General features: G+C 40.4%; 1 protein-coding gene across 6 annotated transcripts in view; it reads left to right on the forward strand.

The window, feature by feature from the left end:
• The window catches only part of LOC137378217 (proto-oncogene tyrosine-protein kinase Src-like), a 195794-nt gene that overhangs the window by 4523 nt on the left and 170841 nt on the right, over positions 1-20430 (forward strand). Inside the window, exon 4 of one of the 6 annotated variants that reach the window (XM_068048421.1) lies at positions 9270-9329. The exons of the other annotated variants lie outside the window; for them this stretch is intronic. The gene's annotated coding sequence lies outside the window, so the exon portion shown is untranslated. The remainder of the gene's footprint in view (positions 1-9269; positions 9330-20430) is intronic. 6 annotated transcript variants of the gene reach the window in all.

Here is a 20430-nt window from a genome sequence, read left to right on the forward strand (position 1 = left end):
GATGCTAATTACAGGTAGAAATTCAGGTTTGGATTTTGTGTTGAGAATAACCAGGAGGCTATCAGCATTCACTGTCATTAAGGAGTTAATCAGGCATCCACTTCTTGCACTTGCATACACAGTTAAGTGCAGAAATCGGCAGATTGCTGCTTGAGTTGCCGTGCTCCTCCACAAGTTTCACTACACCAGCACCTTGCCGAGAGATTCAGCATTAAAATACATGAAGGCAAGAAATTGAAGTACTTACCCACTAGTTACCCGCTAAACACTTCAGAAAAAAGTAGGGCATATGTATTTAGGTATAAATTACTTTTTAACAGTGTAGTATGTCTTGGTTATTGCGAAACAACCTCTCCAGTGGTTAAAATTTCTCATTCCTTCACATTTTAATTATTGTTAGAGATTCTATAAAAATTAAAATTTGTTTACTTTTTCTTTCGCTCTCTTCCTCCCACCTTTCTTTCTCTCTCTTTCTTTCAGTTTCTTTATATGATTTTACATTGAACTAAATATTTTAATTTAAGTTTGCTGCTTTAGACTCTGCAGACTGAAATTTAATCTCAAAAAAATTGGTGGGTTTAGGTCAGGTGGTGGGGCTGGGGGTGTTAATATCTCAAAAATCTGTTTCTCGACCCTAAACCACCTCCAACCCTCTTATTTCTGGCTTTAACTGAGGCTGGAAATTGGGCAGGTGACCAACCTGATTCGAGAAGGCGGGTTGGAACTTTAAGTATAATGATGAGGCTGTGAGCCTCATTGTCATGCATGCTTTAAACTTTAACTGCTGTCGGTTGGGTTTCCTGAGCATCAGAAAACTCAACAACCTCTTTGAAGCCAGGGGAGGTGGTGGCGTAGTGATAATGTCACTGGCCTAGTAATTCAGAGACCCAGGCTAATGCTCCGGGGATATTGGTTTGAATCCCACCATGGCAGATGGTGAAATTTGAATTCAATTAAATCTGGAATTAAAAGCTAGTCTAATGGCGATCATGAAACCATTGTCGATTTGTTGTAAAAAAAACATCTGGTTCACTAATGTCCTTTAGGAAAGGAAATCTGCCATCCTTACCCAGTCTGGCCTACATGTGACTCCAGACACACAGCAATGTGGTTGACTCTTAAATGCCCTCTGAAATGGCCTAGCAAGTCACTCAGTTCAAGGGCAATTAGGGATGGGCAGTAAATGCTGGCCTAACCAGCGACGCCCGCATCCCATGAACAAATAAAATAAACTTGGTAGTTTCAGTAGGCAAGTGCCTTCAAATCTACCTCTTGGATCTAGAGCCTGGTTACCTGACCCAAACTCGATGGGACCCGACGACGTGTGGCGGGTTCAGATCGGGTCGGGTCAGACCGGGTCGGACAGAGTGATAGCCAGGACGTTAGGGTGGGAAACATTCTGCACTAGTCTGCAGTGAGCGATTCCATTGAAGGAAGGGCATAACCTCTATAATATAACCAACTTTATTCTGGTGATCGGGTCAGGTGCGGGAAAAAATTAAAGGACTCGGGCCAGGTCGGGCTCGGGTCGGATGTGGTTCTGTCGGGTTCAGGTCGGGTTTCATTTGCAGACCCGAGCAGGCCTTTACTTGGATCCAGGTGCCTGCTTGAGAAATGTCCAGGATTGGGGTCCCCTACACACCTCCTCCAATGACCTTACCCCATTGAGGCCTTCAACCTCACCTCCCGAGGCCTCTGACCTGCCCACCTAATTGACACCACTGCCTTCCCCCACCGCCCACCCCCCCCCCCACCCCCCAATATCCCCCAACCCCCTGTAAGGCCCCTGTCCTTTTCAATTTCTCCCTGTGGGTCAGGTTAGTTAAAATTCTGCCCTACATGTCCTATTGAGGATTCTGCAATTTGATTACATGAGGAGGTCCCAGATCCCCTGTGGAGGACACTGTACAAAAGGATCTCTAATCATCGTAAGGTTCCATGCAAAAGCCCACAAAAAGTCTGTGGGCAGCAGAGCGCAGTTCCTTCGCAGGGTGCAAAATCCAAGCCATTGAGTGCAGACAAAGCATTCCCCCACAGAGAGTGAAATTTAGTTGGCAGGTCACCCCTAGGCTGTCTTAACAGACAGTCACAGAGAGAAGTTGACAGATATCAGACAGAAATGCACTTGCCTGGCATAGTACCCAGAGAATGGTGTGTGGCATGGCTGCCGTGAGCAATCTAATGAAGGGGGAAAAGTAATTCATTCCTGATCATTTTTACATGTCTTCGAAATTCCTAAACCCTTACTAATAAACATCTAATGAAAATTCCAGAACAGAGCTTGGGACTATACTGAATGGTTTTGCACAGCAATTTCACTGCATAATGTGTGCAACATCGCTCAAATCCCACTACATTTCTGGACAATAAGTAATGCCCCATTGAATAATTTTAATCCAAAGCACTGATACAAAACATGTTCTCAGGAGATTTCCTTCTCATATTACAATTCATGTGTCCGTTGAAACCAATCTTCCAAACAGTAATTCTATATTCAAGGACTGAAGTTATTTTTTTCTTAGTGCCACACTGTCCCGCATGGATAGATCTTTCAAGCTTGACTAGTTTCTGTATGTTGCTGTGCATGTGATAATTTCATAATATCACTGTATTGTGCACACATTTGTATCCTGGAGCAGTGGTTGCATAACCTGGATTTACTAATTCCCTTATGTTTATGTAGTGCAAGTTGGCTGATATGCATTCTGTCAATTCTGTTTTGAGTAAATTTGGTGATCCTGCATAGCAATTGTCAATGTTGGATGCATGTCTCAAGTTGTTGAGACTTGCATTGCAACATCAGACTCCTAGCAAGTAGCTTTTATGCCAAAATAGCTGCCGTGTTTATCTACGTAACAGCAGTAATTGGATGCAAAATGCTTTGGAATGTGCTAAGGACATGATAAGGCACAATAAAAGTGCAACTTCTATTTCTTTTTCATTCTTTCCATTTCAGTTAGTGTGTGTATACAAAACTTTAAATGGCAGTGGAATTGTGGAGCCCTGACACACGGATCTGTGCCAATGCATGCATGTCAGGGTGCTTCTTCATCCACAGAAGGACGTGGAAGAGACTTAACCTGTGATGTGTTTGAATATCTTTTAATTGCAGTATTGATTAAAACCTAAACCAGCTTATTCCCGGAAATGTGACTTAACTGGAGGAAGGCTGCAAAAGGGTGGAGAAAAGGCCTGATTCCTTGTTTTTAGCATAGCACTTACCAAGCATTTTAAGCAGAAGAGAAAAATAGGGACAGGAAAATAAAATTGAAATGAGAAGAGAGATCACATTTGTTTCCAACTAAAGGTCTTATCCACTGAACTGGCAGCATGGTAAATGGTCAATAATTTCCACTGCCCCCTGCTAAAATTCTGATAAGTCCAAGCTTTGGGTTGGATTTGACATTCTTTCCCAGTTAAATGTGTCTGTCTTATTTTCTGTCTTCCCTTGTGAACAAAGGTATTTGCAGCTAATATCCAGACTGTGAAAAAAAACAATGAACACAATCTGCAACCATATGTTTTGCACTGACACAGTAAGACAGCATTTCAAAATAAAATAACCAGACATATTGTGTGTCGCACAGCTTTTATCATCTGATAGCCTCATCCAAAGATAATTCTAGTTGGCATTTCCACACATGGAGCCCCACTTTTCTTGATTAAATGTTCAGACTATTTCTGGTGTTAATTTAATCTTTTGAGTTGGGGGCCGGAATGGGGTTTGGTGGTGGGGAGGTGGTAGAGGGAAACCAACTTTGGCTTTTTTTTTTAATGATTAGCCTTCAAGCTGTGTAATATCCTTTTTGTAAAAGAGTTTTCTGGTTAGTTTTAGTGGTTCAAGAATCAACTAAGTAGATCTTTGTCTACTGAGTCAAGGTTATGTAATCACTGAATGGCAGTAAAAATCTAGGTAATGTTTAGAAGATTTATAAATTTTTAATGCTGTTTAATTTTTACCAAGTGTTTCATTGTTAAAAAGCCCAGGAAAAGGATTAAAGTAATTTGTACAGTTATTAAAAAAAGTATCTAGTGATCTAGGAAAAAGGTAAAACTGTGCAATGGTCCATTATGATCACCTTCAGTGATGTCCAACTTGTTTGTTATTAAAGTACTAATGCTATAAAAATGCTGATGCTTTAACTGGTGTTCTGATCGAACTCATTACTGCAGATAATTCCTCGAAGCAGCACCAAGGATTATCCAAATGTTTTTTCTGAACAAATTTCCAGTGTGCGGAGTGAGAACAATTGAAATTGATAAATAGGGTTCAAATATAATTTATGCAGCTTCCTCTCAGAATAGCTGGTGTGGCTTGTTTTCATTCAGAGATGTTTGAATTACAATTTCAGATCTATGTTTCAATGTTCTAACCAGGACTTCTGAATTATTGGAAGTAGCAAGTTTACATACAAACTTCAAAAATCCTCTCTTTTATTGTTTGAGGCTGATTTGCTCCAAATGTTATGAAACTGATTCTACACATATGTCTGCAGAAGACAGTGTTTGGCCTGAAAGTCAATAGCTGTTTTTGTATGGTGTCAGGAGAAGACCAAAATGCGACTTTCACTTGCATTTAAAGCAATATATGCATTCATATGCTGCCTAAAATATAGAAAAAAATGCCCCAAAGCCTTTCAACAAATGGACAAGCTTGAGAAGGACATATTATTAAAGGTGTCCAAGAGAGCATTGAAGTAGTTGAGGCTAAGAAAAATAAAAGAAAGCGCCTTTTAGGAACTTGGGATTTCCTAAAGCGCTTTACAGCCAATTGAGCACTTTTTTGGGATAGTAACGTTGTAATGTAGGGAATGAGACAGCTATTTTGTGCACTGCATGATCAGATCATTTGTTTTTAGGGTTTGAGGGATAAATATTGCCTCGGAGTAAGGGGAGAACTCTCACCTTCTTTGTCTAACAGTGCCTTGGGATCTTTTACATTCGCCTGAGAGAGCAGATAGGGCATCAGTTTAACATCTCATCTGAAAGATGACACCTCCAACAATGGTACTGTGCTATAGTGACAGCTTGGATTATCTGCTCAATTCCTTGAAATCATCCCTCTGCCCCAAATACAGCACATTTTTGATTTTGGCTGATGGTTGTGCAATATTTTATATAAATCAGTTAGGACATGTTAGAGATGCAACTTAGATGTTTGTCTGTTCTCTTGCCTGTCCTCCTTGTGTTTTGGCCTTAATCCCAAGATAGTAGAATGGGACAGGAAGGAACATTCCCTTCTATCAGATCTTTTATCATGCCCATGATTATAATGGAGGTGCAGGAGCTTGGTATTTCTCAAATGATCTGAAGCAGAAGTGATTTGCTGGTGGAAGTGCTGTAACCTCAAAGGCTGAAGTTGTTTGAACCTCTGCCAGGGAGTTGAGGGTTTGTGATAATTACCGGAAGTGCTTTAGGAGAGAAAATCTTCTGGGTTACACACACTATACTGAGATGAGATGCTTGTTAATACTGTGCTGAATTGTATTGTTGGGATAGAAGATCAGCTCAAAAATTAAGTGGGGATAAGGCTTAATTTTCTAATGGTGTATTCTAAATGTAACCTACATTGTTGCAGTTGATAAGTGACTGAAGGGTGTAAACCATCAGTTTTTATTGGGCACTTTTGAGGCTTTTATATAAACTTAAAGAGCTTTTTTTATTGTCTAAAGATCAAGGGACAATTTGTTTCTGTTAATGTTTTTTGAGATGAAGAACATAGACCAGTCATAGACCACAGATTGTAGAATGGATGTTCAGATTAAATATTGGGATCTGCTTATTGTTGTAGCATTTTACAGCATGTTGTCTCTGCAGCCCAGAAAGAAGGCTCATGTGAAATGTAACCAGACTCTTATTTGCTGGAATCTTGAATTGAGATGAATGTATAGCCACTTTGTCAAGAAAAGGTAACAATTGGATTAGGGTTCTTCTTCAGTCAAAATTTCTATATAACTGGCGTGATAGATTAAAATCTTATGTTTTAATTGATACTTCAGACTTGCTATTGTTTTCAGTCCGATCCCAGCTTTGTGTAATCTTTATTAATTTCAGCTTGGCTGCAGAGCGTTGCATATTTTGATATACATTTGACAGCTGCCGTCTTCAGCATTCCTACTTGTCTCTTTTTAATATATAGGATCTTTTGCTTTTTTTATTCAAACATGTTGGTCACAATGTTGCATAAGAATTTTGATACTTCTAAACCAAATTTATACTGTGTTAATTTTTTAACATTATTTTACGAAAATTAAACTATTGAAACAGATGAACTTTAGCTGCAGTCAGGCTGTTTAAGAGCTGGTTGCTTTAATTTCTATTGACCAAAACTAATCCTGCCATCCTTTTATTTGTGTTTCAATTCATTTCTATCATATTGAGTGTTGAAAGTCAAAACTGTATGAAATTAGTAAATTTTAAATATTGCAGTCAAATAATGCTTTTGGTGAACAATGGCAGGTTTCCAATCTGGTCAAGTCAGATTAATTTATTTCAGAAGGAATGGGTCAGACTTGCAATCATTTATTGGCTTTCTTCAGATCTGGATTATATAGATTCTAGTAACTATTTGTAAATCTTTTTGGTAAATGACATTGTGTATGATGTGGCCTTTCTCATATTAACTTTTGCTCTTCTCTGGGCATGCGTTGCATATGCAGTGAATGGGGTAGAGATTCTGCTTTGAGCAGAATCAGTATGCTCGTGTTGAAAAGTGTTTTCTTCCCCTTGAGTTTCTGCTCAAGCTCATTTGCATATCACTGAATGCAAAATCTGCCGTGAACCAGCACAATTGGGCAGTGTTTTAAAATATTTTTAAAAGAATTCTTTAAAAATATTCTTTTTATTTAAGAGTGGTAACTAGGTGTAGTTGGATTAATACAGCAGAAAATGGGTTGATCCCCAAAAAGACACATTTTTAATCACAGTTACTGAAAATGACATATATATATATATATAGAAGCATTTCCTAATTATATTGGGGTACAGTCATCAGTTTCTTAAATTCAAAAAAATTATATACAAAAGCTTTTTAAATGTTCCAATTAGTGCCCTCGAACACAAAAGAACCAGCTTAACTTTTAAAGCCTCCTCAAAGGCCGACAAATGAATGCAACTAGTGGAAGCTCCCAATGATGATTAGTTCCTTTTGTGGGGAGGGCCTTCTTTTAGTGCAGTGGCCTGGATTTTGTGAGCGAAATGACGCCGAAACTGTTGGTGTTTGCCATTATTGTAACTGTGAAACTGACAGCAACTTCTGGTGTCTGAACACGTGCAGCTAAATGCAGAAATCCAGAACTGCTGTCAGTGAGTCCCTGTTTTACCACAGGGTGGGCTGTTGAAGGTCCCGCAAAGGATATCTTTAGAAATTACCTGATTTGAAATAAACTTCCACTTTTATGCTATGAATCTCACTGTAAAAAGCCTTGAAAAAGTTATGCCTTTATGAATGAGGTGTAACTGGGTTTTAATGGTGTATGGCAACAACAACTTATATAGCACCTTAAGTGAAATAGAACATCAAAAGGCACTTCACGGGAGCATTATAAAACAAAATATGACACCGAGCCACATAAGGAGATATTAGGTCAGATGACCAAAAGAATTTTTGATGACCTCAGGTTTTTGGAGGGTTGAATTTGGGAGACCAGCCAGGAGTGCATCGGAATAGTCAAGTCTAAAAGTAACAAAGGCATGGATGAGGGTTTCAGCGGCAGATGAGCTGAGATGGGCAATGTTACGGAGGTGGAAATAGGTGGTCTTAGTGATGGTGCGAATATGTAGTTTGAAGTTCATCTCAGGGTCAAATATGACACCAAGGTTGCGATCAGACTGGTTTTGTCTCAGGCTGTTGCCAGGGAGAGGGATGGAGTTGGCAGCTAGGAAATGGAGTTTGGAGCAGGGACAGAAAACAATGGCTTCAGTCCTCCCAATTTTTAATTGGAGGAAATTTCTGTTCATCCTGTACTGGATGTCGGATAAGCAGTCTGATAATTTAGTGACAGTGGAGGAGTCGAGAGAGGTGGTAGTAAGGTAGAGTTGGGTGTCGTCAGCGTACATGCGAAAACTAACTCTGCTTTCAGTTGATGTCGCTGAGGGGCAGCATATAGATCAGAAATAGGAAGGGCCAGAGGTAACAGTGTGGGAGCAGGAAGAGTAGTCTGAATGGTTTGTTCTGTGGGCCTACACCTTTGAGAAACTGGATTGAGCGTGATAAAGCTCATTTCACATTATGCTATGTAAATGGGATAGATGGCACAACACTATTTTGATAGAAATTTTTCCACAGTTTTGGCAGTTTCGGATATTGCAACACTAATTGAATTTGCTGAAAATAGAGACATGTTGAAGCTTTTTGTCTTGCACTCATCAGGACAATCGCAAGAATAATCAATGTAAGGGAAAACAGCAACTTATACTGCATGAGAAGAGAGTGTTGATTGGTTGGCAAGTGAACTCTGGTAGAGGTGTTGCCATGGTGAATGCACCAGTTTTACGGTGACTGACAGTTAACTGCCAAGCTTTGTTTAAAATTTAAACCAGGCAGCTTGACTGGTCAAGGCATTGCCCTGAGGAATGAACCAGCGAATGAGCATTTGTAACATCCTATATAATTCTGTCCGCGTTACCTCGACTACAGATGTTGAGGTAACAGGCCTATAATTTACAGGTTCATGTATAACTGTGTATTTTGAATATCAGGTGTAGTTATCCACTCGGCCTCAGGTACAGCTGCTCTCTTCAGAGCTTCTAAAATCACTAACCAGAGTCCCACTTACTTATGTGTCACTTTAGGACTTGTGCTAAAATTGCATACATAACGTTCATTGTATTCCAAAAGTAATTCATTGTGTGTAAAGCATTTTGACACACTCTGTAATAAGGTTTCATATAAATTTAATTGCAATCTTGTGGTAATTCCAAGGCATATATTGAACTAAACAAAGCAAAATGGTACTTTATATTAAGTGACTTTAAATTGTCAGTAGATTTTTACTAACTCCCTTTCTCATAAAAGGCATCATTTGATTTAACTTATGATGAACTGTTTGTTTACAGCAAATGTTATCTTAAACTTTGTTGGCTTATACCTGTTTTAGTATTTCAGATTCTAAACCTAATAAGCAAATTTCAGAGTTGCTTCAGATCAGTGAGTCTCCAAGCTTAAAGCTGAAGCAAATCTCTCTAACCTGTTTTAGCATTGTTTTTTTTATATAAGAGTGGGTCTCAAATAGTTTTGTGATTTTTTTTTTTCTTCTTATCTTTCTCAGCAGTGATATTCCATGGATTGTTATCACTACAATCATTTTGAGGGAAATCCAAAACAAATGGTGATTATATTTATCTCGCACTATTATGAGAAGCCCTAGGCAAAGGATTAGATGGAATAACCTTCCTCTGACTGTTGCATAATAATCATAGTAGTTTCTTAATATATTGTCAGACACAAGTCTTAGTTGAGTCCAGGGAGATGAATTCCCTGCCATTTTTAAATACAATTTTCAAAAAGCCTGGACATTAAATATTTAAACTTAACCAGTGAAGGGAACTTAATTTCTGGTTAACTCTTCCAGCAATTGAATATGCTGTTTTCTCATGAGAAAAAATTAATAAATAATGTAGGTTTCTGGTGGATTCACATTTTTCTAGGTTCTGTTATTCCAGATTTGGATTGTGTCTCAAAAATGCATTGTGATCTTAACAATGAATAACCTATACTGTATCACAAGGATTAAGTATAGGTTATTCACTCTAATAGGGACATGGATATCACACACATTAACATATATTAATGCCATTTATTTTTAACTGTAACATTCATAACAAAACAAAGAACTTGCATTTCTATAGTGCTTTTCACATCCACTTATAACCGTGGCATTACTTTTGAAGTGTAGTAGGCAAATGCAGCATCCAATTTTGTGCTGAGCAAGGTCATGTGCAAACAATGTGTTTTGATAGTGATAGAACCTGGGGACCATTTACGTCCACCAGACAGAACCCCAATTTAACATGCCATTGTAAAGACAGCACCGCTGGCATTGTAAAGCTCCCTTAGTACTATACTGAGCTGTTGACTAGAATATATTGGCACCTTGTCACAAAAAGAAAGAGAGATTTGCGTTTATATTGTGCCCATCATGAACACTAGACATCCCAAAGTATTTTACAGCCAATGAAGTACTTTTGAAGTATAGCTATCGTTGTAGGAATTGCAGCAGCCAATTTATGCACACCAAGCACCCACAAACAGCAATGTAATAATGTCCCGATATTGATGAGGGATAAATATTGGCAGGTTCACCAGGGATATCTTCTGTGCTCTTGCTGAAATAGTGCCATGAGATATTTTACGTCCACTTGAGAGGGCAGACTGGGCCTTGGTTTAACGTCTCATATGAAAGACGGCACCTCCAACAGTGCAACACTCCCTCAGTACTACACTGGACTGGAGTGGGACTTGAACCCACAACCTTGTGATTCAGAGGAGAGAGTGCTACCAATTCAGCTACTGACACTCAGAACATATTGGAAGTTCCTACATTACCTAACTCAACCCTACCTTTTGTGAGCGACATTAGCCTTCTGCCCTCTTCTGTCTTCCAACTCTGGTTTTGTGTGCATCGCCTCTTCCCTTCTCACGACCGATGGTGACAGAGAGTTGATCTGCCTCAGCCCTTCATAGAGTCATTTACAGCACAGAAGGAGGCCATTTGGCCTATCGAGTCCATGCTGGCTGTTCACAGAGCTATGCAGTCAGTCCCATTCCCCGGCTCAATCCCCATAGCCCTGCAAGTCTATTTCCCTCAGGTTGCCATCCAACTTCCTCTTGAAGTCATTGATCATCTACCCTTCCAACACCCTTGTGGGCAGCAGGTTCCAGGTCATTATCAATCACTGTATAAAAACAAGTACTTCCTCATAGTCCCTCTGCATCTTTTGCCCAAAACTTTCAATCTGTGTCCCCTCGTCCTTGTATCATTTGTTAATGGGAACAGTTTATCCTTGTCTAACTTATCTAAGTCTGTCATAATCTTTTACATTTTGGACCTTCCTCACTAAACTGCATACTCCTCCTGCTCTCCTTAACTTTCAACAGTTTACTTAATACCCAGTTATTCAACAAAATTTACCATCCCATTTCCTAACTCTTCCAGTGGAGCTTCGTGTCTATTCCCTACTTGTTTTGAAAAGCACTTTGTACGTTTTTCTATATTTAAGGTGTTATTAAGAGAAAATTGCTATTGATTGGAGGCATTCAGTCAGCCTCGATTTCCTTTGACGTAGGGAAGTGAAAAGAAAACGTGTTCCTCAAACCTTGAAGTTCATGTGTGGGGCAGGGATCTTATTTTATACTTTGATCTCCCTCTCCCCATTTAAACAGATCCCCCAAAATTCACTGTCCAGACTTTGGTATATATAAGTCTCAGGAGGATGTCCATGCTCCTTAAATAAAAGTCCCCAGATTTCAAACTACGGAGCTGCCAATAAGTAGATGATAGACGCCATCAGGAGCAAAAGGAATGCTGAAACTTTAAATAAAGCAGTGCAGTACTTCACCGAGTGAAAGCTTCATTCTGCAATACCTTGTGAATGACCTGAAGTTTCAAGTGGACTAGGCAATTTTAAAGCGGAGCGAAAGAATTAAAAATTCTGACAAGGACAGTACAGGCAGAAGTAAGTTTGAAAGGAACGCGCCTGACAGAAGTTGAAGTTAAAAGTCAAAGGGGAGCAGCAGAGAGATGCTAAAATGAAAAGGGAAGCCTTGGTGTGAGATCAGCCAAAATTACAATAGGGCACCCAGGGAAATTAAAAAAAAATAAAAGGGAATGTAAATTAGAGGGAAGCTTAAATTAAAAAGGAGAACCCAAGGGAAGTAGAATTGAAAACAGAGCACCTGAGAGAAATAAATTAAAAATTGAGCAGCTGAGAGAAAATAATGTTGAGAGAGAGAGAGCAAACAGGATACAGAAGCTTAGAGAGACATAGATGAATCAGAGACAAGGAATCAACAGACACTGGAGGCCGACAAAAGGAGGCAAATCTCTTTTGAGTCGTATATACCTGAATGCTAGACACAATTAAAGATGCCAGAATTGGAGGCTATTGTGGCAACAGGGAACTACCCCGTGTAGTTGAAATATCCGAAATATGACTTAAATCCAGAGGATGGCAACAAATGGAACATTGCAGGGGTATTGAGCATTCAGAAAAGATGGAAGGAACAGCAATCAAGGTTGTGTAGCTCTATATGTCAGGGACTCCTCAGAGGTAAATGATGTGATCCTTTGGAAGCAAAAAGCTGCATAATGAGCTACTCTAGTTAGATATATTTAATGCAAAAACATCCAAGCTAACAGAAGAGTAAGCTAGAGACCACCAACTCAGCATAAAATGAAGGCAATTTGATCAACCGAAAGATAGGAAGGATATGTAAGAACAAGAAAGTTATTTCAATGGGTGACTTCAAACAACCAAATACAAATTGGGAAAATTTAAAATGGAGTTCATATGTGCAATGTTTGATTGCTTCATGGCATATTGCATCAAGGAGACAACAGGAGGTAGTGCTCTTTTGCTACATATTTGTTAATGGTCCAGATAATGAGCCCGGCCAGGTGGTCGAAGTTTCAGTTGGGGAGCAATTTGGGGACAGTGACCATAATTCCATAAGTTTTAAGGTACTTGTGGATAAGGATAAGAGTAGCCCTTGGGTGAAGGTGCTAAATTGGGTCAAAGCTAATTATAACAATATTAGGCAGGAACTGAAGAATTTAGATTGGGGGCGGCTGTTTTGAGGGTAAATCAACATCTGACGTGGGAGTCTTTCAAACGTCAGTTGATTAGAATCCAGGACCAGCATGTTCCTGTGAGGAAGAAGAATAAGGTTGGCAAGTTTCGGGAACCTTGGATAACGCGGGATATTGTGAGCTGAGTCAAAAAGAAAAAGGAAGCATTCGTAAGGGCTGGAAGGCTATTCCCTTGAGGAATATAAAGACAGTAGGAAGGAACTTAAGCAAGGAGTCAGGAAGGCTAAAAGGGGTCATGAAAAGTCATTGGCAAACAGGATTAAGGAAAATCCCAAGGCTTTTTATACGTATATAAAGAGCAAGAGGGTAACTAGGGAAAGGGTTGGCCCACTCAAGGACAGAGAAGGGAATCTATGTGTGGAGCCAGAGGAAATGGGCGAGGTACTAAATGAGTACTTTGCATCAGTATTCACCAAAGAGAAGGACTTGGTGGATGATGAGCCTAGGGAAGCGAGTGTAGATAGTCTCAGTCATCTCATTATCAAAAAGGAGGAAGTGTTGTGTGTCTTGCAAAGCATTAAGGTAGATAAGTCCCCAGGGCCTGATGGGATCTACCCCAGAATACTGAGGGAGGCAAGGGAAGAAATTGCTGGGGCCTTGACAGAAATCTTTGCATCCTCATTGGCTACAGGTGAGGTCCCAGAGGACTGGAGAATAGCCAATGTTGTTCCTTTTGTTTAAGAAGGGTAGCAAGGATAATCTAGGAAATTATAGGCCGGTGAGCCTTACGTCAGTGGTAGGGAAATTATTAGAGAGGATTCTTCGGGACAGGATTTACTCCCATTTGGAAACAAACGAACTGATTAGCAAGAGGCAGCATGGTTTTGTGAAGGGGAGGTCGTGTCTCACTAATTTGATTGAGTTTTTTGAGGAAGTGACAAAGATGATTGATGAAGGAAGGGCAGTAGATGTTATCTCTATGGACTTGATTAAAGCCTTTGACAAGGTCCCTCATGGCAGACTGGTACAAAAGGTGAAGTCACACGGGATCAGAGGTGAACTGACAAGATGGATACAGAACTGGCTTAGTCATAGAAGACAGAGGGTAGCAGTGGAAGGGTGCTCTTCTGAATGGAGGGATGTGACTAGTGGTGTTCCGCAGGGATCAGTGCTGGGACCTTTGCTCTTTGTAGTATATATAAATGATTTGGAGGAAAATATAGCTGGTCTGATTAGTAAGTTTGCGGACGACACAAAGGTTGGTGGAGTTGCGGATAGTGATGAGGATTGTCAGAGGATACAGCAGGATATAGATCGGTTGGAGACTTGGGCGGAGAAATGGCAGATGGAGTTTAATCCGGACAAATGTGAGATAATGCATTTTGGAAGGTCTAATGCAGGTGGGAAGTATACAGTAAATGACAGAACCCTTAGGAGTATTGACAGGCAGAGAGATCTGGGCGTATACGTCCACAGGTCACTGAAAGTGGCAACGCAGGTGGATAAGGTAGTCAAGAAGGCATACGGCATGCTTGCCTTCATCGGTCGGGGCATAGAGTATAAAAATTGGCAAGTGATGCTGCAGCTGTACAGAACTTTAGTTAGGCCACACTTAGAATATTGCGTGCAATTCTGGTCGCCACACTACCAGAAGGACGTGGAGGCTTTGGAGAGGGTACAGAAGAGGTTTACCAGGATGTTGCCTGGTCTGAAGGGCATTAGCTATGAGGAGAGGTTGGATAAACTCGGATTGTTTTCACTGGAACGACGGAGGTGGAGGGGCGACATGATAGAGGTTTACAAAGTTATGAGCGGCATGGACAGAGTGGATAGTCAGAAGCTTTTTCCCAGGGTGGAAGAGTCAGTTACTTGGGGACATAGGTTTAAGGTGAGAGGGTCAAAGTTTAGAGGGGATGTGCGAGGCAAGTTCTTTACACAGAGGGTGGTGAGTGCCTGGAACTTGCTGCCGGGGGAGGTGGTGGAAGCAGGTACGATAGCAACGTTTAAGAGGCATCTTGACAAATACATGAATAGGATGGGAATAGAGGGATATGGTCCCCAGAAGTGCAGAAGGTTTTAGTTTAGGCAGGCATCAAGATCGGTGCAGGCTTGGAGGGCCGAATGGCCGGTTCCTGTGCTGTACTGTTCTTTGTTCTATAACACACAGAAAATGGAAATTGTGGCACCTCTGGGGGACAGAGAACATGAAGTAATTGAACTCATCATGATCTGGGATTCAAAATATCAAGGACCAGGATCCAGTTATATAACTTTGAAAGGGCAATATTCAAGATATCAGGGAACATTTTAAACAAATTGGTTGGGACATGTTTTTCGACAGAAATTCACAGAGAACAAATGGAACACCTTTTTAAGACCTAATGTTGAACTTGCAAGATAAATACACACCTTAAATGAACAAACTACACCAATGTGGCCCTAAATAGATGGGGCGGCACAGTGGCGCAGTGGTTAGCACCGCAGCCTCACAGCTCCAGGGACCTGGGTTCGATTCCGGGTACTGCCTGTGTGGAGTTTGCAAGTTCTCCCTGTGTCTGCGTGGGTTTTCTCCGGGTGCTCCGGTTTCCTCCCACAAGCCAAAAGACTTGCAGGTTGATAGGTAAATTGGCCATTATAAATTGTCACTAGTATAGGTAGGTGGTAGGGAAATATAGGGACAGGTGGGGATGTTTGGTAGGAATATGGGATTAGTGTAGGATTAGTATAAATGGGTGGTTGATGTTCGGCACAGACTCGGTGGGCCGAAGGGCCTGTTTCAGTGCTGTATCTCTAATCTAATCTAATCTAAGATATAAATTGAAGGCAAAATAAAGAGGGGAAAGTGACCTCTATAAATCCTGTGGAGAGAAAGGGGAGGACATTCATTGGACTAATTATAGGAACAAGAAGAAACATATTAAAAGGGTGTTCAGAGGGGCAGCGAGAGATATAGGGGCAAAAAAATCAGTCAATAGAGGCAAAACATTGCAGAAAGACATTTTATCAGTGTTTCTACAATAAGACAGCAGTCAGAAGAGTGGTGAGAGCCATAAAAAAAGTTAATGGGCTTGAAACATAGGATGAGCACAAGATTATTTCCGTTAGTACTTAAGGAATGGTATGAACAACATACCTTCACCGAATTGAGATAACAAAGCCAAAATTAATAACTTGGAGATGAATGAAATAGAAATATGAGACAAGCTAAAAGAGGCCAAAACAACTAAATTTCCAGAAGCAATAAAAGAGGCCAGGGAGAAGATTTGTAAGGCATTGACCATCATCCTTATAATTTGTTATTGGACACTGAGGCACCAGTAGATTGGAAACAGGCTAACATGGCACACATATTCAAAAAAAATGACAAGAAAAGTAATGGCCATTAGCCTCGCTTCAATTCTATGTAAAATAATGACATTTTTATGAGGCAAATTAATATATTTACAAAAATAACATAGGAAACAGCAGTCAACATGGATGCAAAAGGAGATGATCATGCCTGACAAACTACCTTGATTTCTTTGTGAAATTAGCAACTGAACTGGGCTATGGAAAACCCTACAATGTGGTCTACCATAAAATCCCAAATGCTTTTGACAAAGTTCCATACCAAAGCTTTGGTGATCCAAGGTAAATTTCAGTAACAGGCTTGAAGGGTAGAGAACAATAAGCATGCAGGTGCAACAGGTGGTAAAAAAGGCAAATGGTATGTTGGCCTTCATAGCAAGAGGATTCGAGTACAGAAGCTGGGATGTCTTGTTGTAATTATACAGGGCCTTGGTGAGGCCACACCTGGAATATTGTGTGCAGTTTTGGTCTCCTTATCTGAGGAAGGATGTTCTTGCTATAGAGGGAGTGCAGTGAAGGTTTACCAGACTGAGTCCTGGGATGGCGGGACTGACGTATGAGAGATTGAGTCGGTTAGGATTATTTTCGCTGGAGTTCAGAAGAGTGAGGGGGGATCTCTTAGAAACCTATAAAATTCTAACAGGACTTGACAGGGTAGATGCAGGAAGGATGTTGCCGATGGTGGGGGAGTCTAGAACCAGGGGTCATAGTCTAAGGATATGGGGCAAACCTTTCAGAACTGAGATGAGGAGAAATTTCTTCACCCAGAGAGTGGTGAGCCTGTGGATTCGCTACCACAGAAAGCAGTTGAGGGCAAAACATTGTATGTTTTCAAAAAGGAGTTAGATATCGCTCTTGGGTCTAAAGGGATCAAAGGGTATGGGGCAAAAGCGGGAACAGGCTACTGAGTTGGATGATCAGCCATGATCATAATGAATGGCAGAGCAGGCTCGAAGGGCCAAATGGCCTACTCCTGCTCCTATTTTCTATGTTTCTCTGTAACAATGCTATTTGTTAGTGGAGCTATATCTGGAGTGGGGGTGGAACTGAGTGGGATTGGTGTTAGGACCACTACTGTTTCTAGTGTACAGCAATTATTTTTTTCCCCATTCGTTCATGGGATGTGGACATTGCTGGTAAGGCCAGCATTTGTTGCCCATTCCTAAATGCCATGAGAAGGTGGTGGTGAGCCTTCTTGAACCACTGCAGTCCTTGTGTAGGCATACCTACATAGCTGTTGGGGAGTGAGTTCGAGGATTTTTACCCAGCGACAATGAAGGAACGACGATATATTTCCTAGTCAGCATGCTGTGTGGCTTGGAGGCAATTTCGCAGCTGGTGGTATTCCCATGCACCCACTGCCCTTGTTCTTCTAGGTGTTCGAGGTTGCGGGTTTGGAAGGTGCTGTCGAGGGAGCCTTGGTGAATTGCTGCAGTTCATCTTGTAGCTGGTACACACTGCAGCCAGTGCTGGTGGTGGAGGGATTGAATGTTTAAGGTGGGAAGCCAATCAAGAAATTCCATGCAGCTTTCTTAGATTTACAGATGATGTCAAACTAACCGGACAGATGAAATGCAGAAATAAACTCAAATAACAAAATGAGTTGAATAAAGTATGTAAATGGAAGATCAAATTTAATGTTTGTGTGTGTGTAAAATACAGCACATAGGATGAAATAATGGTTGACACTTATTCCATCAATCGTGTTGAAAGCACTAATGTTGAAGCTGAAAGAGAACAAATAGTCTTGGTGAATTCAACATACCCAACCAGTAGAGAGCAAAAACCATTGTATAGTTTAAGGGAAAAATAGATAAATATTTGAAGCTGATGAATAGGGGAGAGACAGGTCAGTGGGAATTGTTTTGGACTGTTCTAGTGAAGAGCCAAGGACTCTGCTCCTGAGCTGTGAACTTGTACTGGTTCTAATTATTCTTTGCTGTTTTAGGGCAATGCAAATAAAAAAGAGTTATGTTTTTGAATCATGTGGCCCAGAATCATCGCTCATCTGAAGGGATATCATCACACAATATTAACCTGTTGATATCTTTGTACTGCCTGTGAATAGCAGGCTGACTTAACAAAATCTGCTTTAATGGATTTGAGAATGAAACCAGGACCCTGCTAGATTCAAACATGGAGGTTAATATAATTGAGAGATAATTCTGTATTTTCTGTTAAATTTAAATCCTTGTAATCTGTAAGGAACCATTGACATTTATATGTGATCTATGTGTGTCATCATCTACTTTGAAGCTACAAAAGATAGATGAGTATTTTCTAAATGATGAGAAGCTAGGGAGAGTGAAGGAGCAGAGACATTTAGGGGTCCAAGTACAGAAATCACTCAAAGCTCGTGAACAGATGCAAAAAATATTAAAATGGCTAGTGGAATGTTGGTCTTTGTTTCATGGGAATTGGAATTTAGAGTTATGTTACAGTTATGTAAAGCTTTAGTTAGACCCCACTTACTGTACTGCATTCAGTTCTGGCACTGCACCTCAGGAATTATATATTGGCCTTGGATGGGGTGAAATGCAGGTTCACCAGAATGATAAACAGGGTAAAGTGGTTAAATTATGAGGACAGGTTGCACAAATTAGGCTTGTATTCCCTTGATTTTGAAAATTAGGGGTGATATAATTGAGGTGTTTAAAATGATTAAAGGATTTTATAGGGTAGGTATAGAGTAGCAATTTCCACTGGCAGGTGAGTCCAGAATAAAGGGCATAACCTTAAAATTAGAGCTAAGCTGTTCAGGGGTGATGTCAGGAAATACTTGTTCACGCAATGGGTAGTGGAAATCTAGCGCTTACTTCTCCCAATAAACTGTAGAATCTCTAGATCAATTGAAAATTTCAAAACTAAGATTGATAGATTTTTGTCAGGCAAGGGTTTTAATGGTTAAGGAACTGGGCTGTGTAGATGGGGTTAAGAGCAGCCATGATCTAATTCAATGGCAATGTTTCTCTCATTTTGCACATCAATATTCAATGCCTCGTGTAATGTTTTGCCTCTGACGCTACATATTTGTTTCACTAATAGATCAATCATCACCTTAGTAATTTCTCTCTGACTCTATTCATGAGAAGCAACCACTGTAGTCTACAAGGGGACAGACAGTGGAGGTGAAACTGGAAGTACATAGGGATCTTTGTTGATTGTGTACTAAGGCAAAGCGAACTTGGAATATTATAGATATCTGCAATTCACTCTGACCTTCAGTTGTTCTATACATAGCCAAGCCATGTATATGGCTTGGGCGGCACAGTGGCGCAATGGTTAGCACCGCAGCCTCACAGCTCCAGCGACCCGGGTTCAATTCTGAGTACTGCCTGTGCGGAGTTTGCAAGTTTTCCCTGTGTCTGCGTGGGTTTTCGCCGGGTGCTCCGGTTTCCTCCCACAGCCAAAGACTTGCAGGTTGATAGGTAAATTGGCCATTATAAATTGCTCCTAGTATAGGTAGGTGGTAGGGGAATATAGGGAAGGTGGGGATGTGGTAGGAATATGGGATTAGTGTAGGATTAGTATAAATGGGTGGTTGATGGTCAGCACAGACTCGGTGGGCCAAAGGGCCTGTTTCAGTGCCTTATCTCTAAATAAATAAATAAATGTGAAAGATACTTGCAATACATTACAGAAATTAGTTGCTGTAAAACTTCCTTTATGAAAAGGATAGGAATGGTTCCCTTGGGCTCTAACATATAGCAAATTTGATAAGGTCTGTAGAAGATTAATCCTTAAATTCCATTGGAATTTCTTTACAGCTGACAATTTGCAAACTGGAAGACTTTGGCTCGCTTGAGTTTTACTATAGTTTGCGATATGGAAAGAAGGGTAAAGTGTTACCATTTACAATCCAGGGCTAAAATATTGTTAGTGCTTTGGATGCACTTCTGTTACAAATGACCTTCCTTCAGGTTAGGATCATATGTAGCTGGAGTTCAAAGAAACCAAACTTGTGATGTGACTTATTTATTTCTGCTGCTATTTCCTTTACTTGCATGTATTTAGGATGTTTTGGTAACAGCTAATAGTCTGTCGGAGTCAAAATTTTCAACAGTTCTACCAAAATTCTTTGGCAGTCTGGATTTTAAAAAAATCAGTTGTCTCCAATGTTGGTCGACTGTAGAGCATCACTAGAGAAATAGATTTATGTAAATGTTGATCAAAGGGTATGCTGCATGAAAGGAACCTTCCACCTCAATTGTTACAGTTTCAAATATACCAGGTTTTGATTGGGAGCCCTGGGAGTCCTGAAACTAGTATTGACAGAAGTTATATTAAATATTTCATGAAAGAGGCAGCTTTCTTTTTAAATGGACCTCTGTTT

The sequence above is a fragment of the Heterodontus francisci genome, chromosome 16 (genome assembly GCF_036365525.1).
Source record: "Heterodontus francisci isolate sHetFra1 chromosome 16, sHetFra1.hap1, whole genome shotgun sequence".
Taxonomy (NCBI): Eukaryota; Metazoa; Chordata; class Chondrichthyes; order Heterodontiformes; family Heterodontidae; genus Heterodontus; species Heterodontus francisci.